Source organism: Heloderma suspectum, chromosome 4 (genome assembly GCF_057233095.1).
Source record: "Heloderma suspectum isolate Gila_16-S chromosome 4, 16-S_ref, whole genome shotgun sequence".
NCBI classification, from domain to species: Eukaryota; Metazoa; Chordata; class Lepidosauria; order Squamata; family Helodermatidae; genus Heloderma; species Heloderma suspectum.
Window position 1 is genome coordinate 298912355 of NC_139461.1, and position 9266 is coordinate 298921620.

Sequence of the window (9266 nt, forward strand, 5' to 3'; positions counted from 1 at the left end):
ATATCCTCCAAAAGGTCAGTAAACGACTCTCGCCTTCCCTTTAAATTGCATTGACCTGCTGGGCCATCTTGAGTACACTCTGGGAGAGAGCGAAGGACAGGAAGGCCTGGCATGCTATGGTCCATGGGGTCACAAAGAGTCGGACATGACTTAACGACTGAACAACAAAGCTGGGCCATCAGCAACAGCAGCATCCGCCGCTGAAACTGCAATACTCCTTGGAAAAACTACATGTCCGAAAAGCCAGTTTGGCCTACATAGTCCACTAGTGCTCAGAACCATCCAGATAGCAGAAGGAGAGATGGTTCGCTTGCCCTCTTACTTCACCTCGAGCACCACTGCCATTATTTCTACCACTGGCCTAGCCAATCAGTGTGGTTTTAAGGGAAGGTTTGTGTTGGGTGGATGGGTTGGAGCGATAGGAAGGTCGGTTTCCTGGGAAACCGTCTATGGCTCAGATTTTTAAATCCAAGTCCTAGAATTATTCAGGGGCTTTGTAATGCTTTCCTCTTCTTTCAGGCTAACCCCACAACTTATATCTGGGCCCAAGCTCAGCAAGCTTCACTGGCATCTCTTTTCCAGACCTAATTAAAGGAATCTCCATTATTTTTCTACTCATCTGGAGGATGTTCAGCAAAATAGTCTGGTTTTCCCAAATAATTGAATTGGGAAGCTTCCACCACTTCCCTAGCAACACTCCTTTGGCTTCCCTCTCCAGAGCTGTCCTACGCACTGCGGCTACAGAGGGATCAACACCTCTGTGGTGAGTTTCCCACTCACCTCCAGTCATATTAGTTAGTACAACTCCCCTTGTGTATCATGCAGCAGGTTTATCTGTCCCTATTCCTCATCATTGGCCATTAACACGGGCAGGATGCCTTTCCACAGGATGGTTCTGATTTGCGTTGTGGATTGTACTGCACATTCACACACACACACACACACACACACTCACATCTTCCAGGTTTGTGTCCAAAATTCTACCATAGATTTTAGCACTGGCAACTTCAGTTCTTGTGGTCACTTTGACATTCTTTGTTTATTTTAAATAACCTGAGATTTAATGGGAGAAGCTGGGCAGTTTTCCTCCAGAGGTTTGTTTTTGTTTGTCTTTTTGTTTAAAGGTGAGATGAGAATGTCAAAAATAAAAAGAAAGAAATCACACCTTGTCAGCCGCAATTACATTTTCCAAGACAAGCAGCTGGAAAATAATATAATTCAATGTCTCTGTTAGCATTCAGCATTGTTAATTCATGGACAAGTAATTTAGATGAATTCTCAATGGGAAATTGAATTTGAGGCGACTCAGCAGGAAAATTGGTGCATTCTATTACTAAATGGAAAACAGTTATGAGTTATCACTGGCTTTGCGTTTGATATACTGTGGACAGCATGGAAAGGGGCCTGCCACTTTGACAACTGTTCATATTTTCTTAAAATAATGAGGAGACAAACCAGAACAAGGGAAGGATGACTACAGAAGGAAATTCGATAACAGAATCTCAACGGATGACAGAATAAGGCATTAAAAAGCTGTAGCACAAGCATTTGGGGGGCATGAATCCAGGATAAGTATTCAACATTAAGGACAAGATTGGGACTATCTAGAAGGTCCAGCAAAATGAGAACCCCCCCAAGGGGGGGCATCATATTCAAATCTGAAAGTATATTTGTTCTGAATTTCCCTGATTAAAGACCATTAGGGTATCAAATGCAATAGATTATAATATAACCAATATTTTCTCTCTTCCATCTTTTCCATTCCCTTCCATTCCTCCTCTACCCTCTCTCACCCATTTGCTTTGGTCTTCTGCTTTCTCCAGTTTCTGCCTCCTCCTTCCCTAGGCGTTTCTGTTGTCTTTAACATCAGGGAACTCCACCAATCACAGCCAGACACCCTTCTGCCTGCCCTATGATAAAGCAATCCATCTGGAAGCACCTTGAAAACAATGCCGTGATTACTCAAAGCCAACATGGATTTGTCAAAAACAAGTCCTGCCAGACAAATCTGATCTCATTTTTTGATCAAGTCACCTCCCTTGTAGACCGTGGGAATGCTGTAGACATCATATACCTCAACTTCAGCAAAGCTTTCGACAAAGTGCCCCATGATATCCTGATGAGCAAACTAGCTCAAAGTGGGCTACATGAAACAATGATCCGGTGGATCCACAGTTGGCTACAGAATCGGACTGAAAGAGTGCTTATCAATGGGACCTTCCCAAACTGGGGAGAGGTAACAAGTGGGGTACCGCAGGGCTCAGTCCTGGGCCCAGTGCTCTTCAACATGTTTATGAATGACTTGGAGGAGGAGGTGCAGGGAATGCTGATCAAATTTGCAGATGACACAAAATTGGGTGGGATAGCTAATACTTTGGAAGACAGAAACAAAATTCAAAGTGATTTGGATAGACTGGAGCACTGGGTAGAAAACCACAGGATGACATTTAATCGGGATAAATGCCAAGTTCTGCACCTAGGAAAAAGAAACCAAATGCACAGTTACAAGATGGGGATACATGGCTCAACAACACTACAAGCGAGAAAGATCTTGGAATTGTTGTCGATCACAAGCTGAATATGAGCCAACAATGTGATGTGGCTGCAAAAAAGGCCAATGCTTTTTTGGGCTGCATTAATAGAAGCATAGCTTCCAAATCGCAGGAAGTACTAGTTCCCCTCTACTCAGCACTGCTTAGGCCTCATCTGGAGTCCTGTGTCCAGTTCTGGGCACCACACTTTAAGAAGGATGCAGACAAACTGGAGAGGGTTCAGAGGAGGGCAACAAAGATGATCAGGGGACTGGAAACAAGCCCTATGAAGAGAGACTGAAAGAACTGGGCATGTTTCACCTTGAGAAGAGAAGACTGAGGGGAGATATGATAGCACTCTCCAAGTACTTGAAATGTTGTCACAGACAGGAAGGCCAGGATCTCTTCTTGATCATCCCAGAGTGCAGGATATGGATTCATGGGCTCAAGTTACAGGAAGCCAGATTCCAGCTGAACATGAGGAAAAACTTCCTGACTGTTAGAGCAATATGACAATTATGGAACCAATGACCTAGGGAGGTGGTGGGCTCTCCCACACTGGAGGCGTTCAAGACAAGGCTGGACAGCCATCTGTCAGGGATGCTCTGACTTGGATTCCTGCATTGAGCAGGGGGTTGGACTCGATGGCCTTGTAGGCCCCTTCCAACCCTACTATTCTATGATTCTATGATTCCCTACCCCTCAATGAAATTACAGGAGTTCAGTCAATCACTGCCAGAAGCTTCACTACTACAACTATAATCGCATAATCTCTTAATACATTACAATCTTGATTGGCTTGGGTTTGGGCTTGGGTTTTAAGTAAGGCCACAGCTGTCTGCCACAGCTTTCGTTTGTAGTTGCTTTATGGGGCAGGGGTGGGCACAAACCTCAGAAGAAAGCCAAGAGGCATTGTGTATATAATGTGTAAACTCCTCTTTGTAGTTTATTCCAGTAGGGACTTGTGGGTCTGATTTCAGTGGGGCTGTGAATCCATTCTGGGTTTCAGCCAGAACCAGCCAGAACTCTAAAGGAGCTATCCAAGGTGTTGAATGTATTTTGGGGATAGGGTTCAGAACCTTTAGAGTTCTGGCTGGTTCTGACTGAAACCCAGGATAGATGCACTGCCCCACTGAAATCAGAGTCACCAGCCTCCACCGGTTTATTCCCTCAGTCCCTCTTGTGAGGTGTTCCTGGAAACACCCAACATGATCTCAAAACTAAGGGGAAGGGTGAATGTGATAGACCTGAGCTTGACATAACTGTTGCCATTGTAAAAAGTCCAAAACTCAATTTGGGAGACAGGAAGACTTGTCAACCTCCATCAGTCACTTCGTAATCAATCCAAACAACACCTCATTGTTCACCTTTCTCTGCCTCCCTTATCCCATTCCCTAGCCAGTTCATTGGTATGCTGTCTAGGGTTCAAACATTTCTACAGGCCAAATATAGCTTCCTTTCCCTGCTGAGTTCTGAATTAACTATTGTTACCTGGAAGAGGGATGTTGGAGCCTGATGTTACTAACAATATATAGGAGTCAGACTGGCCAGTCACACTAGGGGCACTGAGGCCACTTTACAAAGGTGGGTAGTAAACTAATGTGTGAGGAAGATCCTTGCTCCTTTCCAAGAGGGATGTGGTTTTGCTGGAACTGAACTAGGGCATATGCATACCTCGGCACCGCGTGAATACAGATAGCGTTGCAAAGGTTTTTTTTATGTTCACCGTTAATGACATTTTATCATCCATTTTACCAATTATCTACCTTTTCATTAGAAAGAGGCATCAATACTTTTATTTTTGCCTGTTTGTTTAAAAAAAAATTCCATTTGGTGGTGGCAGATTGCAGAAAACATTTTCTCCCATTTTAAAATGGTTGTTTTGTAGTGCAGTTTGATAGAATTATGATTATGCTATGTGTTCTGGAGCTTTGTTTATTAGATGTTTTATATCTAAGTATTTGTAAATTGGCTTTCACAGCCAGAGGGCATAAAGATAGCTGAGGATAAAATCAATCCAATCCATTGGCCCATATCTCTTCGTGTCCATCTTCTGCTTCCTCACTATCACCTTCATCTTCATCACCTTCTTCATCTTCACCTTCTTCATCACCTTCTTCATCTTTGTCTTCTTCATCAACTTCTTCTTCTTCTTCCTTCCACTGATGGTAAACGATTGAAGCCAAAGCCAACCCACGATTTTTGCTGCTCAGGGCAGATTACATTTTTGTCACATATCTATCTTTAATTATTTTATTTTATTTATTGAACATAGGAAGCTGTGTTAGCTGGACCAGTGGTCCATCTAGTTCAATATTGTCTACTCTGACTGGTGGCATCTCTTCAGGGCCTCACACAGAGAGTTCTTTCGCAGCACCTTTGTCTTGGTTGTTTTGATGGGAAATGTTGATAGAGTTGGACCTGGGACATTCTGCATACAAAGCATGAGCAATACCATTGGAGTATAGCTTCCAAATCACCTGAAGTGCTAGTTCCCCTCTAGTCAGCACTGGTTAGGTCTCATCTTGAGTACTGTGTCTAGTTCTGAGCACTTTAAGAGAGATGCAGACAAACTGGAAAAGGTTCAGAAGAGGGCAACTGGGGACTGGAAACAAAGCCCTATGAGGAGAGGCTGAAAGAACTGGGCATGTTTAGCCTTGGGAAGAGAAGACTGAGGGGAGATAGGATAGTGCTCTTCAGGTACTTGAGAGGTTGTCACAGCGAGGAAGGCCAGGATCTCTTCTCCATCATCCCAGAGTGCAGGACACGGAATAATGGGCTCAAGTTACAGGAAGCCAGATTCCGGCTGAACATCAGGAAAAACTTCCTGACTTAGAGCAATAGGACAATGGAACCAAATACCTGGGGATGTAGTGGGCTCTCCCACACTGAAGGCATTCAAGATGAGGCTGGACAGCCATCTGTCGGGGATGCTGTGATTTGGATTCCTGCACTGAGCAGGGGGCTGGACTCGATGGTCTTATAGGCCCCTTCCAACCCTAGTATTCCATGATTCTATGACTCTATGAACTATGACCCCTCCCTGCAAATAGTTTGAAAATGTATAGGCTGCTTTTCATCCCCCCAAAAGTCCCCCAAAGCAGCACATTATCAAAAATTTGAAATATAGTTCTTAAAAGAGCAGATTCAATTAATAACCAAGACCCGTATGTATTACTGCATGGTGAGCAGCATGACAGTTGCATATTCAGTGATCCACGGCTGATTGACACATTCTTTTCTCATTTTCATTTTTAATATCTGTCACTTCTGACTTCCTTCCTTTTATTTGGCTTATTAATTTATTAAAATATTTCTATCCTGCCTTTTGCACTGAGGCACTTCAAGACAGCTGACAACATAAAAACCGAATACAGCAATTAAAAGACACAAAACCAGGCAGTCAATAAACAACAGATAGGGATGTATGAGAAATTATTAGTTTCAGTTCATTTTTGATCAGAATTTACCCATATCACACCTCTGGGAACCAAAGATAGACCCCAATGCATTTCTGAGTTTGCAGTGTGATTCACCCAACAAAACAAAATGTGTTAAAAAAATGTGAAGATGTTAAAAAATGTGCATGAAAAAGTGTACAAACACACTTTAATCAATGGAAGAAAAATGCGTACATTTAAAATGTGTACAATTAATGCATACATTTGTGAAAATACACATGAACATATGTATGAATTTCCATGCAAAAGCGGGAAAAATATCACAATCTGATATGGTCTGGACATGTCAGAATATGCTTCAAGGTGGAATTTGGAGAACTACAATGAATTGCACTATATCCTGAATGATAGCACAACAATAAATCCCTTAGTAAAAGGAGGAAAATAGCCCACCCAGTGCAGTAGCTTGGAGGGATCAAGGTGGTTTCAGAAATAAAACAGCCTTCTCTTACTCCTGGAAGGCAGTGGAATGAACTGTCCACTAGGGATAGCGGAGAATTCCGCCATGGATTCCAGTGAGGCTGGATTCCGGCCCCCCAGAATCCATGGCGGAACAGCCTCCTGCCCCCCCCCCACGGAATCCCCCTGGGATGGTGCTTACCTGGGGCAGATTCATTGGCAGTGGTGGCGGTAGAGGCGGCGGCGGCGGCTGGTCTTCTGGCCAGCCGCGGCCGGTCTGCTGCTGCCGCCATTACTGTCCTGGCTTGTGGCCGTGATAGGGTACGTAAGTGTCAGGGTGAACACTGAGCCCATAGAATCCCAGAGTAGTTCTGATTCTGAGGAAGAGGAGCCACTCCTGGGAGAGGATCGCGCTCATCCTTCCAAGGGCCAACAGCTCACAGAGATTCCTCCCTCCAGCATTCCTAGCATAGATAGCAGTCCCAGGAGTGACCGAGCAGACTTGCTGGACGCGTGACTCCGACGCAGGGAGCGGTGCCAAATGAAGGGCACGAAAAGGAGGCGTAGTGCCCGGTTGGTGCGCAAACAACAGTTGCGCCCAGATGATCCAAGGGAAAAGGGGAGGGACTCTCTCTAGCCCATAAGCTCAGGGTCTCCCAGTGATACCCTGTCAAACAGGGACCAACTGTTCCAACTTAGGGCATAGGTAATCTGCTGCTCATATCTAGTTGCTAACAGTAGAGTTGTTAAGTTGTAAAAGAGGAATAAAGCTTTGAAAGGAATCCCTTTGTCTGTGGCTGGACTTGGCTACTGGATTAGACTGAGAGAGGCCTCCAAGGAGCCCTTGACAGCAAGAATTTATGTAGCCTATCATGGCTGGGTAAAAAAACAAAAAAAACCCCCCACTGAACGCAAATGGCGGCTACAGTGGCTGCCATTTGCATTCCCTATTTTTCCTCGATTTATCTTACAGAAATATTTACGTAAGATAAAACGGCAAAAAAAAGGGGACCGCAAATATCATAGTGGGTGCTATTTGCGTTCCCCTTTTTTTTGCTGTTTTATCTAGGGATGTATGAAAGGTACTTACCTTTCGCGGATTGTGTTTACGGTTAGGGGGGAGGCATTCTGTCCCTCCCCCCGGAATCCTCGCCGGCGGGGGAGGCGCTCTGTTCCTCCCCCCCCCCCGGAATCCTGGCCAGCCAGCTGTGCTCCGCAGGGATTCTGCGGAGCCGCCGGCTGGCTCTGCCAGCAGCCGGACATCCGGCTGCTGGCTAGCAGGGACGCAAATGGCAGCGGCTGTAGCCGCCACTGTTTGTGTTCCTGCAGTCAGCCGTGATAGGCTACGTAAATGTTTACGTAGCCTATCACGGCTGACTTAAAAAAACACAAAATGCGCGTACGCAAATGGTGGCGGCCACGGCCGCCGCCATTTTCATTCCTTATTTTGGCATGTCTTAGTCTATGTAAACATTTACGTAGACTAAGACAGCGAAAATAAGGGGAACACAAATAGCGTAGACGCTACGCTATTTGCATTCCCCTTATTTTCGCCATCTTAGTCTACGTAAATGTTTACGTAGACTAAGAAGTGCCAAAATAAGGAATGCAAATGGCGGCGGCCACGGCCGCTGCCATTTGCGTACGCGCATTTTTTTTTTTTTTAAGTCAGCCGTGATAGGCTACGGAAAGATTTACGTAGCCTATCAGATTTTTTTTAAAAAACCTAGCCATGATAGGCTATGTAAATCTTTACGTAGCCTATCACGTTTTTTTTTTAACTGGAAATGGTGGCAGCGGCAGCCGGTCAGAAGACAGGCCACCGCAGCTGCCGCCGCCGAGCCGCCGCCGCCAGGAAGATCCGCCCAAGGTAAGTCTTGTCCCGGAGGGTGGGGGGGGGCGGCCGTTCCACCACCGATTTTGGGGGGCTGAATGTGCTGGCATTCGGCCTCCCCGAGATCCGTGGTGGAATTTTCGTACATCCCTAGTTTTATCTTATGTAAATATTTACGTAAGATAAATCGGCGAAAAATAGGGAACGCAAATGGCAGCCACCGTAGCCGCCGCCATTTCCGTATGCTGGGTTTTTTTGTTTGTTTGTTTTTTACCCAGCCGTGATAGGCTACGTAAATTCTTACGTACCCTATCATGGCTACAAGCCAGGATGGCAATGGCTGTGGCAGCAGCCCAGCCGCGGCCGGCCAGGAGACCAGCCACCACTGCCACCCCTGCTGCCACCAGAGCTGCCGGAGCCGCCAGAAGCACCAAGGCCACCAGCGGAACCGCCAGCTGTTGAGGATTCCGGAGGGGAGGACCAGATTGCCTCCCCCAAGTCGAGGATTCCGGGAGGAGGGATGGAGCACCTCCCCCCCGTGAAAGATTCCGCGAAAAGGTAAGTGAGTTTCGTACATCCCTACTGTCCACAGAAAGACGCTCCAGAACTTTGGTGCCACTCTGGAAAAATCCCTGTTCTAGATGATCTACCTTCTGCCCACCCTGCCTTAAAGAATGAGTAAGCTTGCATTGGTACTAGACTCACATGAATATAGATTGCATTTGGAATATGGGTGGCATTACAACTTTGTCTCTGCCCTGTGTGGCAAGTGAAGCTCAGGAGATTCTTGATTGTACCACCTAAAATACAGTGGGTCATATTATTTTACAATTGGGAGGTGTCTTGGAGATCACCTAGTCCAGCCCCATGTTCAAAGTAGGATCCAGGATCCAGGATGCAACCGCATCATCCCCGACAAATGGCCATCCACTCTCTATTTAAGAACTTCCCTATGAACTGCAAAGATTCCTCCAAAACTGCACTTCTAAAAGTGTCACCAGCAGCTTTCTCTCTAAGACATGCATATAGCGATGCTGGAGA